Source organism: Cinclus cinclus, chromosome 8 (assembly GCF_963662255.1).
Source record: "Cinclus cinclus chromosome 8, bCinCin1.1, whole genome shotgun sequence".
NCBI classification, from domain to species: Eukaryota; Metazoa; Chordata; class Aves; order Passeriformes; family Cinclidae; genus Cinclus; species Cinclus cinclus.
In genome coordinates this window covers 2,106,834-2,131,370 of record NC_085053.1, presented here as the reverse complement: position 1 = coordinate 2,131,370, position 24,537 = coordinate 2,106,834, and the positions used below count along the sequence as shown (strand labels likewise).

The 24,537-nt window shown below is 50.7% G+C and overlaps 1 protein-coding gene and 1 long non-coding RNA gene across 6 annotated transcripts in view; one reads left to right on the top strand and one right to left on the bottom strand.

The window, feature by feature from the left end:
* The window catches only part of PBX1 (PBX homeobox 1), a 128,949-nt gene that overhangs the window by 54,829 nt on the left and 49,583 nt on the right, over positions 1 to 24,537 (top strand). The window lies entirely within an intron of this gene.
* LOC134046856 (uncharacterized) lies at positions 13,885 to 17,244 on the bottom strand. Its single transcript, XR_009933387.1, has 2 exons — positions 16,494 to 17,244; positions 13,885 to 15,617 (listed from the first exon to the last, which is right to left on the bottom strand). It is a non-coding gene; the product is annotated as an uncharacterized LOC134046856 (long non-coding RNA).

Here is a 24,537-nt window from a genome sequence, read left to right as displayed (position 1 = left end):
TCTGCTGCCCACCAGACTGGATTGTTTTTCTACACTGGGCTTTGTGAAACGTTTTCTGGCATTTCAAACTGGTGGGGGTGCATTTCCCCCTTTTTTTGGGGGGGGGAAAAAAAAAAAGGATTTTTTTTAATATTTTCCACGATACTTTAGGGCTGGGGCCAGTGCCACCAGCAGGCTGGGCTTCCTCCCTCCATCCTCCTGGCTTCCTCCCTCCATCCTCTGGGCTGCACACGTGGTCTTGCTTTGGTGTTGCTGCTCTCCCTTTTCGCTTTCCAGTTTTCTTTTGGATCCTGGGCAGTGCAGTCCAGAGTGAAACAGGGAGAGCCCTGGCCGTATGCCTTGGGGATGATGCTGGGCTACTTCCTCCTTGCCTCCCCTCCTTGTATCCCTTCTCTTCACCCCAGGCTGCATTTTTCAGACTCCAACCAAGCCTGCAGCAGCCCTTCCATTATTAATCCTAATTTATAAATTTATTTTTCATGCCTTTTGCCCCCACCTCCCTCTACTGGCCCCGTGGCCAGCACGTGGTGGACGCCAGTGTGACGGGGCTTTGGACTTCTCCTTTTGATAAGCTGTCATCCCCCGGCCTCGCACAGGGATTTGATCAGAGCGCTCTCTCGACCCTGTGGAAGACATTAAACACCCTCCCAGACCCTTTTCTCTGTCTCCATCTCTGAACCTTTCACTCTCCTTTAATGAGAATTTCTCCTAATTATTTCAGTGGCTGCAGCACGGGGACCGCAGTGTAGTTAGATCTTGATACCAGGACGTGACTGTTATGCTGATAAAGGCAAAAGATCAATAATTTAGGCCTTAGCGTTAATGGCAGAGCTGAGAGCTTAAGTGTCTGTATTCAGGTTTAGTCCTGAAGGTTCCTGGAGTATTAATGATTTCCAGAGGAATTCCCCCCCTTCCCCTTTCCCTGTGCTGCTGTTGCTTTTTCCTTAGTCTTGTATTTAAACTCCCTTTCTCCTCATGTTTTTATTCAGTTTTGTTTTGTTTTTTCTCATTGTTTCCCTGCTCTGCAGCCATTCTGCTTTACTTTTGGGTCGCCCCTTTCCCAGTTTATCTGGGGACGTGGTGGTGTGTTAGGAAACCAAGGGAGGTGGGGAGCCTGGGTCAGGAGAAGGCATTGGGGGGGGGGGGGGTGTAAAACTATCCATTCCTTTCTGTTTTGCTTGGGAGACTGCATGATTGCCTTCTGGAGGTCTCTGTGATAGAGGTGGTGGTGCAGGTGGGGTTCTGCCTTCTTGCTTGCTGGATTTTCTCCCCTAGGCCAGCATGTCTGAGCAGATCCAGAGAGCTGATTGCAAGTGTTTGGAGGCCTAGGGTGGAAAAGGGGAAGTCTGAGAGAAGAGAGAGGGGTAGGAAGCATTACCCAGTTTTCTGGTGGTTCATAAGCGCTTGCCTCACAGGTTTTTTTTTTGTTGTTGTTTGTTTTGTTTTTTTGGGGTTGTTTTTTGTTTGTTTGGTTGGTTTTTTGTTTTGTTTTGGGTTTTTTTTCCCCAGCCTGTTAGTACTTGAGAATTCAGGAAATACTGAGTTGATTTTGAAGAATGATGACAAATGATGAAGGGAAATTGGGGGATAAAGACTGTAACTTAGCCATGAGGAGCCCTGGCTGGGAAACACTGCTACATGCATGAGCTGGTTAATAGGAATTTTGCCTGGGTTATCTCCATCCTGATTAGGGAAGTAAGGCTTAGGGATGTGTGGATGTTATGGCTTTTGGGTCTGTTTTGGCACCCTGGGGTGTCCTTTGCTGCAAAGGGAATGGGAAGGATTTCTTGAGAGTTGCAGAGCATCCCTCTCCTGCACTTCTCCAAGTCTCTCCTGAAGACCTCTGCTCCTTGCCAGTCCTCCAGTGCCATCCCCGGTCCAAGATCTGGGCAGGAAGAGGCAGAGCTTCCTCTGTCCTAGCAGTGTCAAGAAGCATTTGGTATGTCCTGAGTGCCACAGACCGGACTCCCCAGAGGAGATGGAAATACTAGTTTGTGTTTTCTAAGGATATCTTAATCCATGGGAGAAGCCTCAGTGAGAAACCTCACTGCTGAGGCCTGCTCTTTGCTGAGGATCAGCACTGCTCTGTGTTGTCCTGTCTTTTCTGATACTGCATGTTGTGGTTCTCATGGAGCTTTGAGGGGGGAGAAAGTCCAAAAAATGCAAGTACTGCACCGAAGCTGCCAGTGCTGCCAGTGCCACTGAGTTCTTCCTTCCAGCTGCAGAGCTGGTATCTGCTCTGGCTCTTTCCCTTTCTCTTTGCTGGCAGCTGAAGGCTCACGCTGCCATCCTGGGCACACAGTGCTCCTTTGCAGAGCAGGCTGGGCCTTGCTAAACATTCCTGGAGCTCCATGGTCCAGCTGGCTCCTCCTCACCAGCTTGCCTTGGCAGGTCAAGCCAGAGTATAAATTAGTTTCAACTTACTGTAGTCACTGAAGTATAGAAATATAGCTGGGGACTTGCAGGGAAGACATCTGGGCAGTGCAGAAGGGCTTGTTGGCTTTTAATGGGATGGCACTGGGTGGGGCTGGGAGTGAGCAACCTCAACAGTAGGTTTTTTTTTCAAAGAACAAGAAAAGTGTTTGAGTACTGCCTGGTTCCGTGCTGTTTACAAAAACACGTTTATGTGTGCATGTATCTGTCTGTGCACACTCATAATTGCACGTGTAGGAATGCTGATGTGGGATGTTGGGAATATGAGTTGTTGGGCTGTTGTAGAAGAAGCTGTGTTGTAGAGGAGTTCCAGGGAGTAAAGGAACCTGATCTAATGCAGGGTAGGCAGCCACGTTACATTTCCTCATGGAGGGTAAGGGATGATGTGTCCTCATCCCCAGTACTTCTTTCTTTGCTGATTAAAGGGAGACTGACCTTGTTGGGAATGTGGCTACCAGGACCATTGCCTGGTATCACAGGAGGTCATGTCCTTATTGATGCTGACCTGTTACACAGGCAAGAAACTTGAGCACCATGTTCATTGTCACCTTGTATTTCCTCCTTGCTTTTCCTAGCATTCATTCTCCTGGGCAGGAGGTTCAGCAGCCACCTGATGTTCTTGCTTGAGTGTTTCCTGGTTGAGTTTACACCTGGATGTTTGGTAGCCAAACTCAGTTGACTTCAGTAGGACCCTCCTTATCTCAGGCTGCCCAGGGTGTGTGTTGGATTTGCCAGGCTCACTTAGGAAGTTGATTTCTGGATGCTCTGGCCATAGGTTGAGTATTTGCAGAGCTTGTCTCTTTGGCAAGCTTTGGAGAGGATAGTGCTTTTAGGGACAAATGTGAGTAGCTGTAAGTTTTTCAGGCCACCAAACTGGTGGTGAAGTAGGGGAGGATTGCCTAAAGCTCTGCTGATATTTGTGGTGGGTAACCCTGGGGAGCAGGTATTTGTATCAGAAATGTTAATAGAGAGGCTGAATTGAATCGTGCATGCTGTCGGGGGAGCAGTAAAAGCCATTTACAAAAGAAGCCAAGAGAAGATCAGCAGAAATGCACACAAACCCTAAAAATCCCAATGTGACGCCTGAATAATCGCCCATTTGTCTGGGGAAGGAGATTAATCCAGCCAGGGTTCAGTTTAACAGGATTATTGAATGGGGTGGAAGGGAAGCAGAGGGAAAAAGGCTCTGGGATTTTTCCATATGACTTCAGACCATGGATCTCTCTTTTCCAATGGCCCCAGCAGGATGGGGAAGTGTCAGGAGCTGGGCTGGCTTTGCTAGATGTCAGTGGGTGAGCTGTGGTGGGGACAGTTGGGATCACAGAGGTCTGGTCTGGTCCTTCCCTCTGTATTGCCTCACTGGCCAGTTTGGGGGTGCCTGATGGAATATGCTCCTTGTGAGGAGCTGAAATTGGCAATTCAGCAGGTTTTAACCCTACCATGAAGAAATATAAATTTTGCCCAATCAACAGCACCAAGTCCAGCTGTGTCTCCATGGGGGCTGCCATCAGGTCATTTGTGTCCTTCTACAATGCTACTGAAAGTGTCTGTCTTTGGAGAAGTGAGGACAGAGAAATGGGGGGAATTTTTTGGGAGGAACATAGAGCTCCATCAGCCTCTGCTGATGGGTATGGAAGGGATTTCTGATGGGGCTGGAGTAGCCATTCAGTCACCAAGGGACCATCCTGCCCCCTGACCCACCTGGTGTTGATGGAAACCCTTTCACTGGGGTCAGGTCCTAGAAGGTGTTTGGGAACAAGAAGTTTTCTGCCTGTCAGTGCTGGGTTGCCTTGTGCCCTGATGATGGCAACTCTCCTGTCATAGGCTCCTTTCTAGGCATTAATGTGTTTTCTTCTTACAGCAGCTTTTTACCCTTGAAAACAGAGAGATGTATGGATGAGAAGGGAGACAGTGCCACTGCCTCCACAATGTCCCCACAAAGCAGATCACACAAAATAAAGCAAAAGGAGAAGCGTTCCTGTGTCATTGCCTGCATTTATGTGTGCATGTGTCTTTTTGTGCATGTTTCATATTAAACAATTGCTCTAAAGTGGTCCCAGAGAGCTGTTGATGTATGTCAAGTACTGAAATTTCTTTAAAGCCTACCTTATGTGTAGGATATCTGGCATATTTGGTGATGTGGAAAAGAAGCAGGAGGATAAAAGTGGCAGGAAAAACAAGGGGGACAGCTCTGGCTGTCCTTTGTGTAATATCTTTCCCCCTGCCCTCCTGTGTCTTGGCACTTCAGGTGAATATCTATTTGTTAGTCTTTTGGTGGGATCTCTCTTTTTTGGAAGAAGGAGAGCTGTGCTGGAGCTCCCATCTTTTGGGTGGTGGTGGACATGTTCATGGTGGGGTGGGATAAGCAAGTTCCATGGCACTCACATAAACAACACCTCGCTCTTTCATAAAGGCATTGTTTTCCTATTTCTCTGTTTCTGTGCACCTTAACCCACACTTATTTTTGAAAAGCCTTTCTGCAAGCAGCATCACCTCTTACAGATGTGTGAGAGCAATAATGTGGTGTTGCCTTCCAACCACACTTTCTTCAGCCTGTCCTGCTCTCCTGTGCTGTGCAGCAGAACCCTGTGTCCTTTTACAGGCCATACTTGCTTCTCATTTTCCCACTCCCGGATGTTGCCACTCTCCATGCCCACCTTGCTTCCTCCCCTGCCAGCTCCATTTATTCAGCCATGCCTGCAAGGAGCTGAGGGCTGGGCATGGAGAGAAGACACAGCCATCTGCATCCATACCTGCGTTTCCTTGGGGAATGCTGTGAGCGTTTTCTCCGTGTTGTCTGTGTATCTCCCGAACCCCAGTGAAGGCTGCAGGCCACAAATCTGCCCAAATGCTTGAAGCTGGGAGCTGGCTGAGGTGCTCCCCCAGAACAGTGGTTGTTCTGGAAGGAGATGCATGTGATGGAGCCTCAGAAGCACATCTGGTGCCCTGTTCCTGCAAGGCAATCCCTGGGGACTGGGTAGGATGTTTGCTTTTGGTACCACACTGGGAATCCTCTGTCTTCAAGATGGAGACACAGAGGTGGAAGGATGAGGAGTCCTGGAGGATTCAGGAGTCTTCCAGCGTAGATATTGTCCTTCCACCTCTGGCACATCCCATGGTTGAGTGCAGCTGCTGATACTCTTGAGAGCCTGTCCTTGAGAACGGCATTTCCCTGCCTAGGCTAGGAGCTTTCCTTTGATGATTCTGTGGGATGGCTGAAGGCTGCACCCCAAGGCAAGCCTCTTTCCTAATGTCTGGTCCTTCTTCAGTCATTTAAATATCAAATGCACTCCAGCAGGCTCTGCAGAAGGGTGAGGCTGGGGCTCTGCTTGTCCATTTTTTCCCCATGCCAGGGATGTGCTGAGCCAGGGATGAATGATTGGGAATCAACAAGGTGTTTAAACACCAGAATTGAAATTAATGTCCCCTCATTGCTGGTGAGGTTGCCAATACATTACAGCAAGCACCTTCCCAAAGTGAAATGAATGTTTGTTTATCCTCATGAAATATACATCAAAACATGTTGGTGGGAGAGGCTGCTAACGAGAGCGGCTCTCCCTTAATTCCCATCTGGGAGCTAAGGCACTGCTTCCTTTCCTTTCCTTTCCTTTCCTTTCCTTTCCTTTCCTTTCCTTTCCTTTCCTTTCCTTTCCTTTCCTTTCCTTTCCTTTCCTTTCCTTTCCTTTCCTTTCCTTTCCTTTCCTTTCCTTTCCTTTCCTTTCCTTTCCTTTCCTTTCCTTTTTTGAAGCCTAACCCATACACAGCTGTGTATCCAAAAGCATTAATATAGCTTTAATGAAAACTCCGGTTGATCTGTCCAAAGATATTGATGAGTGGTCCTCAATCGTATTAATCTTCTCATTGCGAGAGGAAATGAAGGCAGCGAGCAGGGCCGTCAGGTGCTGCTGGAAAAGGAGGGTGAGCCAGGAGCAGGGATGGCCACGGCCAGCCTGGCCCTGCCTCCAGGGCTGCACCTTCTCCTGGTTCTGCCTGGTTTTTCATATATTGTCGGTTCTCTCAGAAACTGGAAATGAAGGGTGGACTGCGCGACGCAATTCCAGGCCGGTATTTAACATTCAAATCATTAAATTTCCGCCAATAAATCCATTACTGTTAATTATATTGAAAGGGCTAACGATCCGTCGACAATATTCCGCCATTGATTCCCATTCCTGTCCAATGGCCGCCTCACCTCCAGCCCCTGCCAGGGCCCGTTTTTAGGGGCTCTCCCCCTGCTTTGCAGCTTTCTCCGCGGCGTGGTGCTCCTGCCATCCCCTTCTCCCCGAGCGCAGGCTGCTCCTCGATAGGAACATGCTACACTTCTTTATGGCTTATGGCAAACTGCCTTGATTACTTCTACTGTTGTACCCATTATGTGAATTAAATATGTATTCAGTTGCATGCTGCTTGCGTTGTTATTGCAGGGTGACATATGGTAGTGACTCAATTAGAATGAAACTAGCATTAGATAACCCTTCTGATTACATGCATCCCAGCCCGCTCGGCAGCCTGGCTGCTGCCGCCACCGCCGCTGCCTCGCCTGATCTCCCGTTAGCGCCCGGCTGCAGGTCCCATTAGCCATCAGCACATCCAGAGCTGGGCTTTAGGCAGCAGGAGGCTGTGCAGGATGAGGCTGTGGCCCGTGGGTGCTGTTGTGTTGCCTGCAGCAGGAGCGGCGCTGGCACTGATGCTCACAGTGATGCTCACAACAACGCAGCAACGCGTTGTTTGCACGCTGGGCTTTCCATCCCATCCCATCCCATCCCATCCCATCCCATCCCATCCCATCCCATCCCCTCCCCTCCCCTCCCCTCCCCTCCTGCTTTACCTGTGCTTGGTACTAGTGCCTGAGTGTTTCAGAACCCAGAAATTCCCAAGCACAGGGACTGTCCAGTGATAGGAAGCAGTGCCACCCCTTGCAAGCCCCTGTTGGCACCAGGATGAAGCTCCCGATGTTTGACGTTGTCCTCAAAGCAGCAGCAAAAAGCACCTGGATTTGTTTTGGTACGGGGCTGCTTGCAGCTGCTGAATGGCACCAAGCTTTCTATAAAGGAAAGGGATCAAATGGTCAGTAGTGGTGTTTTCCTGCCTTCTCTGTCTCGGTGAGAGTGCCAGGTGAGAAGGTCTTGGTGGGAGCTGGGTGTTTGGGGCTTTCAGCAGGGCTGAGCCAGGTGGCTTTGGCGCTGCTGCCCTCTGGTGCCATGCTGGCTCCTCCCCGGGGAGCCCTGGTGGGCCTTCACTGGAACTAGAACAACTTCTGCCTGCTCAGTTTCCTTCTACCCTGCAAAAAACAGCCTAAATCTTACATTTCTTGAAGATAGGAAGGCTGGGTTTCCCTGCACGCTGCTTCCATCGCTTTTGTCCATTGGAGGGCTCTGCTGCAGGGACAGCAGAAGATGCTGTTAGTCCTGCAGGCAAGCCTCCAGCCTTGAATTTTGGTAAGCAAATCATGGAAGGTTTGGCTATTCCACACAAGAGCCAAACTTGCTGTGTCTATCCACAGGGCATTGGGTCTCCTTAGAGCTTGGGGACTGAATAAAGTAAGTTGTGAGCCCTCCCCCTTGCTCCAAACCCACTGATTTTGCTTTATAGCTCTGCAAATTGTTTGTCAGCAAATCCTGATGCAAAAGTAAAGAGGAAATGGATTAATTCTGTAAGCGTGTGTGGGTTTCAGAAACAAATCTCAGCCTGTGAGCTGTTTGCAAACATTTCTCTCCAGGGGTTGCTCTCTGGTTAGTCCCAGCGCCCAGTTTCCCCTCTCGTGTTAGGCAAAGGAAGGGCCTTTTAATTTTTTTTTTTTAAATAAAGCGAATAATGGCAGCAATCAATGAGCAAATAACATACTTCCCAGTGGCAGGGCTGAGCTAAATACAAATTTCATCTGGGTACATATATAGCTATTGAGAGGGATGTTTATGAATGGGAAATAATACAGCTCGACAGAAAAAACCCCAAACATTCGTGCGTTTTTCCACATCACAGCTCAAGAGTTTGGTTTGCACCTTTCATTGCGCCTTCAATCTTTGTATTTCTCGTGCCTGTTCCCTGTGAGCCTGTGTGGGGGTGTGTGTACACAGGGGCTGCACACACATTATGCTGTCAGACCACTGCGGGAAGCTTCATTCTTGCTTTTGCCAAGTGGGAAGTTTCTTTTCGAAGTGAAATAAAGGCCTTTCCCAGCGGAGAACCAGGAGTCTGTGGTAAGGAGGCTGCTGCTGGAGCCCTAATCCTTCTGCTCATTTCAGACAAGAGCCCAAATCCCATTAGCATCCTTCCAGGCTCAGAGCTTTCTGAGCAGCTCTGGGGGCTTTGCAGCATAGCCCAGCTTGTGGTGCAGAGGACAGGGAGGGTCTGGCCTGTGAACCAGAACTGTGGTGGGTGCTGCATGAGCCCCCCCTGCTCTGGGGCAATGGTGGAGAGGATGCTCATGTGCAAACGTCGTTTCTGTTTCAGCTGTTCAAATTTTGGGTGCTCATCAGAGCTTGGTGCTGGTGTTGCTCTGGGGTCCTGAGGTGATGTTCTCCCTTACCAAGAGTCGGAGCACCGGCTTCAGTTTCCAAACCCAAAGCCTTTCTGGTTGCTGGGTGTTTTCCTCCCCAGGCAGAGGTGGCAGGGTGAGCTGGGGATGGTGTGGGGCTCTCGGAGCAGGATCCATCCCTTTATTGCTTGCCTTGCTGTTGCTTGGGTTGCTTTGGGCTAGAAAACCGTCAGCTCATACAAATGACTGACAGCAGCCAGCGTCAGCCCTTGGCAGGTATGTAAACAAAAGAGGGAACCGTTTTCTGCTTGCTCTTTTCTTTTTTCCTTCTTTTTTTTTTTTGTTCTTTTTTTTGTCTTGGTTTTTTTTTTTTTGTTTGTTTGGTTTTCTTGTTTTTTTTTTTTTGTTTGTTTGTTTTGTTTTGTTTACTTGAAAGCAATGTGGAGTGATGTCACCCTATGTATATCCCCATTCAGGGCTGATGAGGGCCTTGCCTGGTGTCAAGCTGCAGGGCACCAGCTTGATTTTAAAGCTGCTTTACACAAAGGAGTTGGAGAGGCAGATAACTGGGGGGTTTCAGGTACGGTTACCTGCTCCCCATGTTTTCTGAGCCCTCCAAACCTCCCTCTCCTCTGAGCATCCCCTCCAGCCTCATCCTCTGACTGCTGGTGGGTGCATCCCTGCTGGTTTCTATAAAGCTGCCTGGTGAGCACAGCTCCCAGATCTGCAGGCTGTCAAGGGCTTGTGTCTCTCTCCAATTGATTGGAAAAGTTCTTGTGCATGTAATTATTTTTAAATTCTTTTTTCCCAGTGAAGAGCACCACCTGAGCAGGTCTCTGTCAGGCCAGCGTGGCTTATGCAGAAGGGAGGTGAGCTTGCAGATAGGGACTTAAAATGAACACCAATGCAGTCCTATCAAGGAAAAGCAAAAATACTGGGGAAAGTGCATTTTTTTTTTTTTTTTGCTGGACTGTTGCTTTCTAAAGTGCTAGGCAGTTTCTTAAGGTGGTATTTATTATTATTTTTATTTTATAAGCTGGCAGTACTTAGGTGGGTTCCCCCTTGCCCTCCCTACTGCTGGTGCTGGGGTCACCTGTGCAGCTGTGGCAGCCTGATTTCAACCCCAGGAAATTTCACAGGAGTGAAAGGAGATGAAAAACACCATGAGGCCACTAAGCCACGAGCTGGAGTGGATTATCTAAGTGGATTGGGGGTTCCTGAGCAGGGCTGGTGTGAAGCAGATGGGGTTTTGCCTGCCGTTGCTGTGGGGTTCTGGTGGCCTGTGGTAGGTTCAGTCTTCCATCTCTGATATGTCACCCCTCTCCCCCTCACTGCCCAGCCTCCAGTCCCCCAGATAGCTTCTGTGACTGCTGCCCAGCCCCTTGGGTGTGGGCTGCCTGCACTCACTCACTCACTCACTCACTCACCCTCAGCTAGTGTTGGAGGGAAGTTGGGGTATGGTCCCCTGTCCCCCTTTTTAAAGCCATTGTGTCCCCAGGGAATCTGGGCACAGAGTAGGGGTAGCGGGCTGGCTGTTCTGTGCACTGGAAGCACCGTGCTCATCTCTGAGGGTCTTTTGGGTAGGAAGAAAACTCAGGCCTGTCTCTCTCCACATCTAACACGCCTGCACTTCTTCCCCTTTTTTTCTCTCGCTCTCCTATTTTTTCCCTTCCTCAAAAAAAAAAAAAAAAAAAAAAAGAAAAAGAGAGAAAAAACTAAACCCCCAGCAGAAAGCAAGCTGTGATACTGTCGGGCCTGGCGTTGATGTTATTTATTTTCCTCAGTTGCTGCTCTGGAAGCCTGGAGTTGACAGAGCGGTTTTGTAGAATAGAAACATTATAGACTGTTACTGTCAGAGTGTTAAATGTGATGGATAGAGAAATACAGGGGAGGGAGGGGACTTTACACTAGCCATGTCTGCCAGCGAGGGTGCTCATGGGAGAATAAACCATCCGCATATAAGAAATGAATGAGGTAATGTGGCGGGAGGTAATGGACTCTTGCAACAGAGATGCGCCTTGCCGGCTGGACTTAACCCTCGCCACGCCACTGGTGGCATGGGGTGGCCTGGGGGTGCCTGCCCTGCTCCCCTGTGGCCCTGAGATCCAGCCAGTTTCGGGCCAGGTGTTACGGGAAGAGCTGGGTTGTCCCCGTGGAGCAAGGGGAGCGCTGCCTAAATCCATGCAGACCCCGCTCCCTCGCAGCAGCGCTCGCCGGGCTTGTCACAAGGACAAGGTGTGATGGATCTCTCCGGGATGGAGAATCTTTGGTGAGCACCAAGGAGGTGTATTGATCACCTGTTAGCAAAGGAACCTGTGCTGCTCGGGAGGTGCAGAGGATGCAGCAGCCCAGTGGCTCACTTGGGGTGTGTCTGGGCATGAAGTCCTCCTGAGGGTGGGTTTGGAGGTCTTGGAGTTCAGTCAACAAGGTGAAGAGCACAGGGTAGGAGAACAGGTAGCCTTTGACTCTTTTGTCAGTGGAGAGGTGCTGGGAATCTGAGGGGCTTCACCTGCATCCATGGCTGGTTGTGCACAGTGCTAAGTGGGGATCCGGAACCAAAGCCCCACGCTGTGTGTTTGTGTTTGAAATGTCATTTCTTGCATTGGGAGGGATGGGTTGGATAGGGAGGACCTGTGGTGGTTGGTGCCCTCCAGCTCTGTGGTTATATTTTGGGAGGGAGGACAGGCCGTGTGTATCTCTTGTTCGCAGTGATGGTTTTTCCAAACTGACAGATTGTGTTTTGAAGTCTCATGAGTGCTTGGTGCTTGTTTCCATCGCTCTTTCTCACAGTCTTTCCATAGTTCTCCCCACAAGGAGAGCCCATGGATGGCATTACCTCCTGCCTCAGGACCACAGACACAGAGTGGTTTGGGTTGGAGGAGGAACCTTGAAGATCATCTTGTTCTAAGCCCCCTTAAGACACTTTTCAGGAGATCAGTCTGCTCCAAGCCCCATCTGACCTGGCCTTGAACACTTCCAGGGATGGAGAATCCATCTGGGTGGGCAACCCGTGCTAGGGCTTCCCCACCCTCACAGCAAAAAATTTCTTCCCAGTACTTATTCTAAACCTACCCTCTGTCAGTTTGAAGCTGTTCCCTCTTGTCCCAGCACTACGGGCCCTGGAATAAAAGGTCTCTGTCTTTCTTACAAGGCTGTCGGGCTTGAAGGGGGTGAGGAGCCTGAGGGCAGGGGGCAGCCCTGGCAGCTCTCAGTGCCCCTTCCCTTCACGCTTCGCTGGACGTCCGGCCTGACTGCGCAAAGTTTGTCGTAGGCAGCGTGTGTGAGTAATCGAATTACTTCCTTGTGCATTTTACCCTTGCTGACACCATCTTATCTCCAGCTCGTGGAGCTTCGTTCACGTCCTTGGAGGAGGCCCTCAGCCTTCACGAGTCCTTGCTAACCCTTCATGTTGCTCACGTTCTTGTCAAACCCGGTGCTGTTCCTGCTCTGCTCTTGGAAATAAACTTACTAAGCAGCAGTGGGAAAACCTCCTGTATCCCTGGTCTTGTTGAAAAAGCCCTTTATTTCTACGCTCTGCCACCTCTTAAACAACCTTTAATCCTTGCTTTTTTCTGAGAGGAAAATTAAATGATGAAACTTTGGGGGACTCCAAACTACGCCAGTGGTGCTTCATGCCTCCTGTTGCTGGGTGCACAGCGACTGTCATAGATTAGCCAGGTACGTTTCTTCTTCCTTACGGGCACTGCCAGTTAATCTCAGTGGTATCATGTCCATCTCAAGACTTTATCCTATCTATTTATCATCTTAGCCTGTACTGAAGTGAGACTCACAAGTCGGTGAATCTGTGGCTCATCTCACTCCATTTTTTAAAAATAGGGTATGACACTTTGTGTCCTCTAGTGTAATGAGAGATTGAGCTGCTAATGAAAATATGCAATCATTTTATTTCTGAGTCCCTGCAGAACTCTAAGGCAGGTATTATCTGGTCCTGGTGACTCCTCATTTTTCATTTTCCAAATGTGCTTTAACATCACTTCTTCTGACATCTCAATCTCTGATTGAGCCTCATCTTTGCCACCTGAAAGATGGCCCACGGTTGTGGATCACATGGTGTTGGGTTGCTGAAGGCTGAGATCTGGGTTCTCCTGCATCCTTGCACCCAGTGGCCACTGCCACAGCCACTCCTGCATCAATGGGCCTTACATGGATGATGCCAAGTTGTTGGTTTTTTTTGGCAAAATTTATCCTCATCTTCATTTGTGAGCTCCTAGCTAGTTAAAGAGCACAACCAATTGAAGCATCATCTGTTTGTGATATGGCTGAGCTTGAGGAATTCCCTTGAATTCCAGAAGCCTGCTGCTTCTTTGGGATCTGGATCAGATTTCTTAGGAGCTCAGTGGGAATCCCCAGAACGTTTCTGTCCAGGAAAAATATACTCTATGTATTTCTTGTATACTCTGGCTGCAACCACTAGGACCTGGGGATACTGGTGCTGGACCTACCCTTGCCTTCAGGTGGTGGCAGAGAGGCGGAGGAACTGATTTCAACCCAAATTCTCTTTCTTCTGAAGGAGTATTGTGGACTGCCTGTCCTGGGGGTGCAGCCTCAGTGGGAGCCACAGGGACATCACCATCCATCCTTTGGTGGATTGGCGCTGCTCTTACCCCAGCGTCTTGACAACCGGTCCACAAATCCTTCTCCTCTTTTTTTGTTTCTTTTTTTTTTGAGCTTTGCTCTCCAAATCAGCTTGATTTGGCAAAAGGCTTCCATCGCAGCACGTCACAGGTAATTTATTCCCGGGTGCTGTAGTCTGAAGGAAAGCAGAGCGAGGGACCTCCAGTCACAGCCGCGCGCGCACGCAAAAAGTTAAGTATTCTTGCTTTCGCTGACAGTACAAAGGTGTCATATACGAGAAGGATTGACACAGACCAAAGGGTCTTGTGGGAAATATGATAATAACTATAAAGAAGACAGATTATTCCCCAGTTGCCAACATTCAAACCTTTTTACAGTCAGTTCAAACATATAAAACTTTATTGCTGTAGCAGAAAGGGGAACAATTTCTGGTTGCACAGCTTTCCCAGGGCTGGGTTTATACTGTCTGTGTTATTGCTCTATAGTGGCATTTTAAAGTTTATTGAACAAGACTTTTACAATTGAAGGAAGTATATAAAACTGTAAATTTATTAGATTTTTCAGGATAAGTGCCCTTTCTAGTTGTGCTCAAGAATTCGGAGCTACAAGAAACTGCTAGTTACAAGACTTATTAATATTAAAGACTGAGAGAGCGCACATTTTATACCTTAACTGATCTAAAAAATAATATTATGATATTACTGAAAATCGGAGCTGTCACCGAGCAGGGTGCGTGGAGCATTTGTATGGTTTGTGTATGTATAAATAGTTGCTACCTACATGCAGATAGAGGCGTGTGTGTGTGTGCCTGGATACGCCTCCGGGGGTGTCCAAGCTCCACGAGGGTGTGTGCACACACCACGTGGAAGCACACAAGTGCCTGTGTGTGTTTGAGCATATGTGTACATACAAATCTGTGTATTTTGTGCAGTATTTTATTTTTATATGAGTTTGTTTCCCATATCCTGCAGTGCTTTCCAGTATGGAGTCTTGGTGTGCACGTAAGGCTTTAGGTGATGCATAAATACAATTAATGAGGTGCCTGGGTGGGTTTGATGGTTTTATCATGCTTGGTTGATGTGGTGTTCACAAGCATCTCTGTGTAACTCAGGGATGAAGGCCTCTAGTATGTAAACCTCCATAATTTACGGCGTGTTCAACCGTTCACCTGGTCTTTTGTGCCTAAAACCAGTGAGTACACTGTGACAGTTGGGGTGACAGTTGGGATAGTGTGCTCCTAAAGGAATGTGTGTCCCCATCCCTTCTCCTTTGGGCTGTGATTGAGTAACACTGATCATAAATTTCCAGGGACTGGATTCTCTGGTTGGCACATTTGCTCGGGGCTGCTTATGCAGCAAATTTGGGCTGCAGTGCTGCTGGAGACAGCCCTTGGAGAGTTCACCCATGTGCAGTCTGAGGGGAAGGGAAGCCTGCTCTTGAGGGGTTCTTGCTGTAAGATTGCTTTTTTCAGACTGGAGATTATTTCACCTAAATGTGCGACTCGAATTAAAATAAGCCATAAATCTGCTCTTTTGCTGGTGGCACATCACCTGCCCACTGTGTGTGGTGAGCAGTGCTGCCAAGGCAACCATGGGGACATCCAAGGGGAGTTTGTTGTGGGCTGGGGATGCCCTTTGGGGCAAACACCCTCTTTAGGTGCCTCTCTGCAGGGTTTGGGGCTGGGAATACACCCCCCAGCTCAAGAGGAGAGCTTTCCTCCACTGCTCTGCACAGAAGTAGATGTCTTCAACTTTGGCATCTGTGATGGCAGCTTGCAAGGGGCAGCGAGTGCTCTGGAGGCTGAGCAGGAGCAGGAGCACCACGAACTGGCAGCGGAGGCAAGGAAGTCAATAAGCCCTGAATCTTTTATGAGACCTTGGATATTCTGATCACAGCTCTGCTGGCACTGAGATAGGAATACAGATTATCTGAGAAAGCGTCCGTGACTTGAAGCTCAGTCCTGGGTCTTCCTAAGGATTTTAGTTTGTCTCCACATATTAACATTTTGCTGTCAAGGTTTTTTTGGTTTTGTTTTTGTTTTGGGGGTCTCCTCCCACTTTTTCCTGGAGCAGGAATGGAGCTCAGGTATATTTCTGGAAGCTAGGTCTGGCTGGAGAAGAAAAGAAGGTTAGTGTGGCTAATGGGGCTATAAGAGTGTTATCTCTGAGTATTGTTAATAACAAAACTGAGCAGCAGCACCGCACGCAGGGAATTGGAAGAAAAGGAAAACCCTCGGATCCCTTGTAATCCCGCGTTGCACAGCGCGACGGTGCTGGAATTGCAAGGGTTCTCGCTGAATTCATTTCAGGTTTGGAGAGAAAGGAAGGGAGGAAAAGAAGGAGGATGGGGAGGTTTAAAAAAAAAAAAAAAGACCCCTGCACTGAGATGAATTTATGCTTAAGCTTGTCTTGGGAATGCAAATGTGTTTAAGACTCTCTGAGCTAAACCACCCCTTTTGGGAAGAGGGAGGGAGGAAAGGTGGGGGGGGGAAGAAGTATGACACAGAAGGGACACTGGGAGAATATGAAATGAGGGTTTGCTGCCCCTCCTCCCATGCCCTGCCTGCTGCCGAGCTGGCACATGGGCAGGCAGCGGGAAACGCCAGGGTGCAGCACCCAGGGGGGATCCAGGGGTGCAGCACCCAGGGGGGATCCAGGGGTGCAGCACCCAGGGGGGATCCAGGAATGCAGCACCCAGGGGGGATCCAGGGGTGCAGCACCCAGGGGGGATCCAGGGGTGCAGCACCCAGGGGGGATCCAGGAATGCAGCACCCAGGGGGGATCCAGGGGTGCAGCACCCAGGGGGGATCCAGGGGTGCAGCACCCAGGGGGGATCCAGGAATGCAGCACCCAGGGGGGATCCAGGAATGCAGCACCCAGGGGGGATCCAGGGGTGCAGCGCCCAGGGGGGATCCAGGAATGCAGCACCCAGGGGGGATCCAGGGGTGCAGCACCCAGTGGGGGATCCCTGGGTGCCGTGCTCTGACCTCCATCCCGGCAGAGAGGTGTCACCCCACCATCACAGCGGCCTCAAGCCCTCTTGTTTCCTGCTCCCACCTGCAGAGGTGAAGGTGCTGCCCATGGGGACAGTGCAGGGCACCTGCCACCCTTCCAGAGCTGCTGGTGCAGGCTCTGCAGGGCAGCAGGGAGAGGAGCAGAGCGGCAGCAAGCGGGAGGGAGGAGGGCTGCAGGAGGAGATGGAACCCACTGCCAATTGGGCAGTTGTGTGTGTTGTCTGGAGGCTGCTGCTAACCACTCGTTACAATTAAAATGAAGTGTCCGTCAGCGGCTATCTTCGCTGTGTGGCCCATATGTTTCTGAGCTGATACTGTCCGGATTATTCTGTTTGGGAGAACGATAACGGCTGTTTATAACCTTGGCAAAGACTGAGCCCTAATCAGGCTGGAGCACATTTTCACCGACTGGCTGATAACGGGCTGTTAGCTGCCTTATCGCTGGGGAGAGATAGGCCAAAATAAGCAGATCTGTGAGCACAGGAGCCCAACCAAGAGGCACATACCCTGGCCTGGCCTTTATTTTTAGATGCTCTTTTTTTTTTCTCCCCCCCCCCTTTTTTTTTTTTCTTCTTTTCCTGGCTGATTTCAGAGAGAAGAGGAGATTATTTCAGCAGAAGGGGAGGGAGGTGATGGGTTTTGTTAACTTCGGTAAATGAGGTGGCAAGAAAGGCATGAAAAAATAACACAGGGGTGTTGTATGGCTTTCCATGCGCCCCTTAATTACCCTGTGGTGCTCCCAGGCCCCTGAGGGAATCTCTTTCTTTGGGAATTAGAGTGGAGCACATCTTTCCTTGCAGCATCCCTCCTTCCTTTGCTTTCTGACTGCTTTGTCAGAAAGCCCCCTTCCTCTTTTCTCTGGGGCTGCCTCTCCCAAATGGAGCAATGGGCTGGTTTTGGGGTGGAATAGTTTTTGTGTGGAGGGAGGGCAGTTTGAAAGAGGGCAGTTCTGCTCCATGTTTTCCCCAAAAAAATCTTATGCATAAAACATGATTTATAGCAGCAAGACCTGGGCATTCCACATTGGGCCAGAGCATCTTGAAATCATGGATGGTTGGATACCTAAGAAGCCAAATTTCCCTGAAGGAAGCCTCACGTTGAGGCTGGCTGGAGCATCTTCCCAGTCTGCACTGGCTATTCCCAGCAGCTGGATTAACCCAGTACTGTTTGTGGGGCAGGTGCTTTATCCCAGCCATGCCATCCTCTTGCTTGGCATAGCCCAAGTCTGGCTCCATCGCACCTGTGTCACTGCTCTCGAATCTTCCAGGGAAAAAGGTCCAGGTCTCCCAGTGCCGCTCTTCCCTCCCTCCCTCCCTCCCTCCCTCCCTCCCTCCCTCCCTCCTTCCTTCCACTGCTCAGGCTCCATTCTCTGCCTTGAAGTCTCAGGCAGGTGTTCAAATAAATAATGCAGCTAAAAATACCTTTTGGCAGCAGCTGGGAGTTGTTGCGAGTGGCACTGCCGGAGTGGTGGGAATACAACATCCCAGCTCCACGGGCAGGTGTGTCTGTGTGCTCTGGAAAAACGAGAGCAGGCACTGCAGGGATGAGGGTCCCTTGCCTCCCAGGCGCACTGTGGCCCCACTGACAAGGGGGTGGTATCTCCTTCACCAGGGTTGGCTTCCAGTGGAAGGAGGGGAGCCACCAGCTCCATCCCAGTTCCTGGAGGAGTGACCAGCCCCGGCCGGCTGTGTCAGGAAAGAATAATTTGCACTGTGGTAGCATCACAAACCATTTCCCCTTTAGGGAGCGCTTAGCAGGCTGGATCATGCAGCTGCCTCCAGGGAAGGGTGCTGAGCCCTTCCCAGTCACCTTCAGGTGCTGCGAGAGAACCCAGCACCTCAGGATTTCAGTCTGGTCTGCTGAAATTGGCTGTTTCAAAACCTTGCCAAAAAAACCCTTTGCTGGCTGCATTTTGCCAGGGAGTCCTCCCAGCTGAATGTAGCTCCTGGTGGCTTTTCCTCTGCCTTTCACCTGCCTGGACCTTGATGTGGCAGCCCAGGGGGTGCAGAGGACTCCATGTCCACTGGCGCTCATCTCCTGGCACTGCTTGGAGACCTTTTGAGAACTGCCCTGGCAGCAAATTGTTGGACGACAGATTTAATTATTGCAACAGAAATGTTGCTGGGGGCAGTTGGCCACAAACAAAACTGACCTTGGTTTTTCCTCGTGCCCAACTGATAACAAACCCTCGGCTGTTCCCGAAGGTCAGAGCTCCTGCCGCTCCAATGCGCAGAGGGGGAAGGATGCTCGGCTGTGATGTTTCTGTGTCCATGCGTTTTTGGCGAGGGCTGGCCACTTTCTGCACCAGTCCTGGGCCTTTTGTTGGGTCGCCCTTGTGCTTCTCATTTTGTAGAGCAAAGTGGCATGTTAGTGAATCCCAGAGCAATAGTGCAGGAGTGCAGGGACAGGGACTGGCGAAGCTGGGGGTGCTCCTGGGTTTCGTGCTGCTCCATGAGGGCTGAGACCTGGTCCTGGTCACCCTTCAGAACTTGCAAGTGCCCTTGCTTTTCTAGAAGTAGGGGAGCTGCTGGTGGAGCTGACATGGTAGCTGAGGTTCACTAGTGGTCTGGGCAGTGCTGGAGTGATGCTTGAGTCCCGCAGTGCTGCCGCTTCACTGCGGCTTTGGCCAGAGCTCCTTTTGAGATCTGAAAAGATGAAGCCAAATGGCGTGTTGGAAAACCTTCCCAACTCTGAGGGAGATGCTGTCTAGGAATTGCTGGCTGCTTTTCCATGCTTCTCCATGCTTTTTGGGTGTATTTGACCTGTTTTGACAGCAGAAATGCAATCCCAGCACAAAATCAGCTCAGGGTTGGACAACTTTCGGAGGGAAAACGTGGTCCAGCTGTGGCATGGTGACCCAGCTGTGGTGTGGTGGTCCAGTGCGTGCCCCCCCAAACCCGTCTGCTGTGAATTATCTCAGTCCCCAGGGCTGGGGGGTTTGTTGTGGCTCTCCAGCCCGCTTCTGGCCCATGAAATGCAGGCAGAGCTCCACAGATGCCACGAGCCAGGGCAAGCTGACTCTTCCCATCTCATCCTGCAGAGAACAAACAGAGCTCAAGGTAAAGCGCTGAAATTTCACCGTGACCTTTTCTTAAAGCATTATAATCAAGTTGAACGTTTCCAGTTGTCCCACTAATGTTTGCCCCATGGGAGAAGGCGTCCTGCTTTGAGGGAGGATGTTTGTGGCGACGAGCGTGCCGGCCCCGGGAGCTCGTGGCACTGGATGCCAAGTGCCTGCTGGGGCTGGGGAGGCGGGGGGCAGAGGGCTGGGGCTGCTCCCTGCTGTAATGCAGCCAGGGGAGGGAATCTGCTGAACGCTCTGCATCTGCTACAGCCTTAGCTCAGGGCTCTCCAACACATGGATTGTAAAGCACGCAGCGCCTGGCGTGTCGCCGGGCACCCGCCAGGCCTCCCACGTGTGATTCCTGGGAAGCGTGGGCTGGGGGCTTGGCAGCTCCTGCCTGGGGGACACGTTGGGATTGGCTTGAGGGCACCTGGGGCTGGAGCTGGTCTGGCTCAGTCCAAGGATGTGGGGGCAGAGACAGCCTTCAAAGTCCGGTTTGAACAACAGAGGAAGCGTTTTGGGGGGAAGGGATGAGCTGTGTTGGTGCTGTTGCATCTGCTAGACCTGTGTGGTCGTGGACTCTTTTTGCTGGTGTTTCGTAGTGCTGGGTTTGGGAACACAGTATTCAACCTTCAATTTCAGCAGGCAGCTGCCCCTCCTGTGTCCCCTGGTCCCTGTGACTTGAGTGGCACAGACACTGGGGTTTCAGTGTCCCAGAAGTGAAGCAGGTGATACCATCTTTCTCAATCTTAAAGTCTCCCAGAGTGACATGAAGGGTGATGCAAGGGGTGACCCAAGTGCTGCATGGAGGTAGCCCTCCCAAGCACAGCGGTATGTTTCCTGTAGGACTGGGAGGGGAATCCAGCTCACACTGTGGAGGGAAGATGTTTTTGCAGACTGTTCCCCATCCAAGATTCTCTCACTGAGTTTGGCTCAAAACCCCCATGACCACCTGGAATGTTTTTCAGGTCCCCACCTAATTTTTGAAAGATATTTGAGGGATGAAGGATGGAGACAGTCATCCCACGTGTGTGGGAGTGCTGGAATAGGGGCTTCCAGAGCCATCCAGGCACCCATGGGGCTGCAGACTGCCCGTCACTCGTACTGCGCTGCACCAGCCTCTGCAGCTTGGAGCTGGGTGCCCACAGCCACAACCCTGTGTGCAGTGAGCCCTTCCCTCCCCTGCACCCTGCCATTTCCCAAAGCACCTCCCTTTGTCCTGGGAAGCAAGGGGGTCCCCTCTGGCTGCTGTGGCTCCGCTGACATTTAGCTTGCAACCATGCATATGGATGAGGAGCAGGAGGGAGGGTGGTGGGGGGCTGGCCCCGCGACCCCGCAGACACCGAGCTGCTGCTGCTGCTGTTACATGTGGCTCTGGGGGCTTGGGTTTTGTTTTTGAATTTTCTCTTTGAAATGTTCCAGCAATCCCAGTTCAGATTTGGCCGGGAAGGAAGGCAGGCTGGCTGGGTGGGGTGCTGCTGCTTCCCAGGGGCTTCCTCCAGGCAGCAGCTCTGTTCACACAAGGCATTGGATGCAGCTGTAGTGTTCCCAGCAAAGCTCTGTTTTAAGCATAGAAAATCGAGTTCACCACACTGTTGAAGTCTTGTCTGAACCAGCTGCCATGCAGTTTTGTGGGGTTTCGTGGTCTGGGCGATGCCTGGGACCTTTGGAGCAGCATTATCCTGCCTGGTTGGTCCCAAACGGTGGCTCATGAGGTGCTGGTGTTGGGGGCTGTGTGCTGCAGGGTGTCAGGGGGGCACCCCCTGGGTGATCTTGCTTTCTTCTCCTCCTGTACATACCCAGAGTGTCTGAAGACACGATCGTGCCCTATCTGTTTCCTTCCAGAGGGTGGATGGTGCTCCTGAACACAGCATTCCCTGCTGCTGCTCTCAGAGGAGAGTCCAGCCTGGCGTTCGGGGCCAGGTAGCTTCGCGTCCTGGAGCTGGGCTGTGGGCACAGTGACTTGGGAAGCTGCTGCCATGGCTCAGATGCAGCCACCTGGTGGGAGGTAGCATGGTTGGGAAACCAAAGGTTGGGGCTGCCAGGTGGGGTAGGGTTGAAGGCAGTGGTCTCTGTGAGAGCCCACTGCAGGGCAGGGAGTTGAAGCGTGCCCTGGAGGGCCCTGTGACAGGCAGGCAGGTCTGCTCTGTGAACGTGTGCCTGCTTGGATTGTTCCCCACTCCCAGACATTAATTGCTGCTGGAGCAGCGTCTCAGGTCAGTGCCCCCTCCCCACATCCCTGCCCACCCCCATGTCCCCGATCAGGCTCTGGGTGCCTTCCTCCCCGAGGTGGCACCGCTCCCTCCTCCTGGGCAGGTCTGCCTTGCACAAAATGGCTCCCTCCAGGCTCTCCCTGCTTCCCCTTCCTCCCCTTCCCCAAAACTTTCTTGCTCTGGGGTTCGCCGCAGAGCTGTCCTCCGTCTCAGTTGTTCCTGGCTGTCAGAGGTTATATATATCCGCTCTGCTCATGCTCATCCTCTGTAACCATTTTCTGCTACAGAATCTTCTGGCTGCTCGTTGAAGCCTTAATCCGTAATGCAGCGATCAATGGGTGTGCGCCTTTACCACTCGGATGCTCATTTTTTAATCCCCACTGCCTCCTTCAATGTCATCCCTTCCCATTTTTCTTTATAGAATTTCAGGTCTACTGTACCTGCTGATTACTTAGCGGAGACCGCTGGACATCTCCCTTAATTAATTCCATCGATTTCTCAAATCCCACAAGGTTTGGGGTCCTTAGATTTCTGAAGCAGCTAAATGGAATGTCTAAATTCCGACATTTTCCCTCTATAAATTGTTTTGCCAGGGAGACGCTGGGAGGCAGCGCTCCAGCTTTTATTTATTTGGAGGCAATGTTAGCCCCGGAGCCCTCCCCGTCCTTGCTGCGGGCACGGAGGAGGGCGTCGGGAGGGGGATGCTGCTCACCCTCATCACTGGCTGTGCCCCCCATCCCCGGGGTGCTCCTGCAGAGCCCCAGTCCTCTGCTGCCGTGCATCCCAGCAGTAGCATCCTTCCAGTGAAAGGAGCGGGGTGGGACCAGCCTGGGGAAGGGAATAAAGCTCCTGGAAAGGGCCTATTAACCAGTTGGGCCCTCGCCGCGTGCGGCTGGGGAAGACTCTGTTGCTATGTGCAGGGAGCTTAATTTTATTATTACTCTCTGCTATTTAATGTCTGTCTCTCAGGCAGCTGGTGATGTTTTAATGAAGCTGGAATTGCGTAGTCTGTAGCGCTGGATAATCGTAAGCTGCCGAGTCAGAATCAAATTAATAATTCATGAAATTAAAGTGTATAATTAATTCGAACCGTGCAGATGAGGAGGGACCAAAGTCTTCAGCCCGAAAGGAGCACACACATGTCTGTGACACGTGTGTGTGCTGGTCTGCAACGAGGGGCAGATCTGCCACCTCTCATCTCCCCAGCCCAGGTCCTTGGGCCACGCTGCCCTCCTGGCCTGTATGGCATTGGAGGCTCAGTTTTAGATGATTATATTTGGGAGCTTCCACACACCCCCCCTCCCCACTTTATTTTCAGGTTAAAATTTCTACACTAGCATTTGGGGTGGTTATTGATGGCTGGGGAATGTCACGGGGTATGGCTATGTCTCCCATCCTCTGGAGAGGAGTAGCAAGATGTGCCTCTCCCCTTCCTTAGTATTTCTCTGGTTGTATTTGTTTTCTCTGGAAATGGAGCAACCACTGGGTTGCTTTTTGAAGGGCTTCTCCAGTGAAAAGTCCTGAAGGACTATTTGAGGTTGAAAAGATGGAGCTCCCAGTCACCCCAACACAGCAGGGACGTTTTCCATGGTGGTTTCCCAGTAATTTGTAGCGCAAAGAGCAGTGATGTGTGTTCCCAACACCTTAAGTAAAAGCCGAAGGGACTCACAGGGCACCGTGAAGGATGTAGACTGGGAATTTCGGAATGTACCAGTTGCAAGCAGGTCGGAGCAGCTGGGCTGAGCAGCACTGGACGCTTTGGGAGCTTTTGGCTGTGTTCAGCTGGATCCAATGGCAACGCTTGCAGGTCCATCTTGCAGGAGGCACAGACCTAGTCCTCACATTCCTGCAAGTCTTTGCTGGCACCGAGGTTCCACAGCTTCATCCATTCTGTCTGCTGGGGAGAGGGATCTCGCTGCATCCTGACCCAGCGTGGGCCAGTTCATAATTGTCTTGGGAGCCATTTCTCTTGAGCCTCTCAGTGCACAGGGGAGGGTTTTCCATGTGTGTGCAAGGCACCAAGTAAAATTGGAGGAAATTTGGATGTAGAGCACGCACAAACTGAAATGGAACGTCTGCTTGGATCTAAAATGCCAGTCTTACCATGAGTGTTGAGTTGTCCATGCACTGAAAACTTGATTATTCACCCAAGCTGAGATGTTCAATATTTTGCAGCTTTGAAGGCTGCACTTTTAGGTCTGAGGAGAAACAGGCCCAGCCAAGCTCTCCTGCCTCTACTGTTAAATCATGCAAGGTCATCATTACTTCTGTAGCTGAGCAATGTACTGCTCTCTTTCTGCCTGGCTGGAGCAGGCTTTGCCCATTCAGTTGTAGCTTCCCAATTTATGTTATTTTTGTGCAAGGCAAAATGTTGGCATTGTGGATTTGGGGCACGAATTTCTTGAAGACATTTGTGAGGCAATCTTTTATTCATACGAATTTAAATTTATTTGTTTTAAGCCAAAAATCTGGCTGCAGCAAGATAATGTGATTTGCTGTAAATGCCATGGCTGTGAAGGATCCTCAAGCACAAAGCTGATGGAATATCTGCTTAGAAAACTATTGAACGAAAGCAAAATTGCACTGAGAGGACGGTGTGAGTTCATTTTTGAAGTGTGAATCGGGACCTCTCCCCACTTTTTAAAGTTGGCTGTAAAATCCTTTCCTCCCTGGTTGGCACACATTGTTCTTGCTCCAGGCACAGCCATCTCGAGCAGTATCCATGTCTAGGGACCTGTGT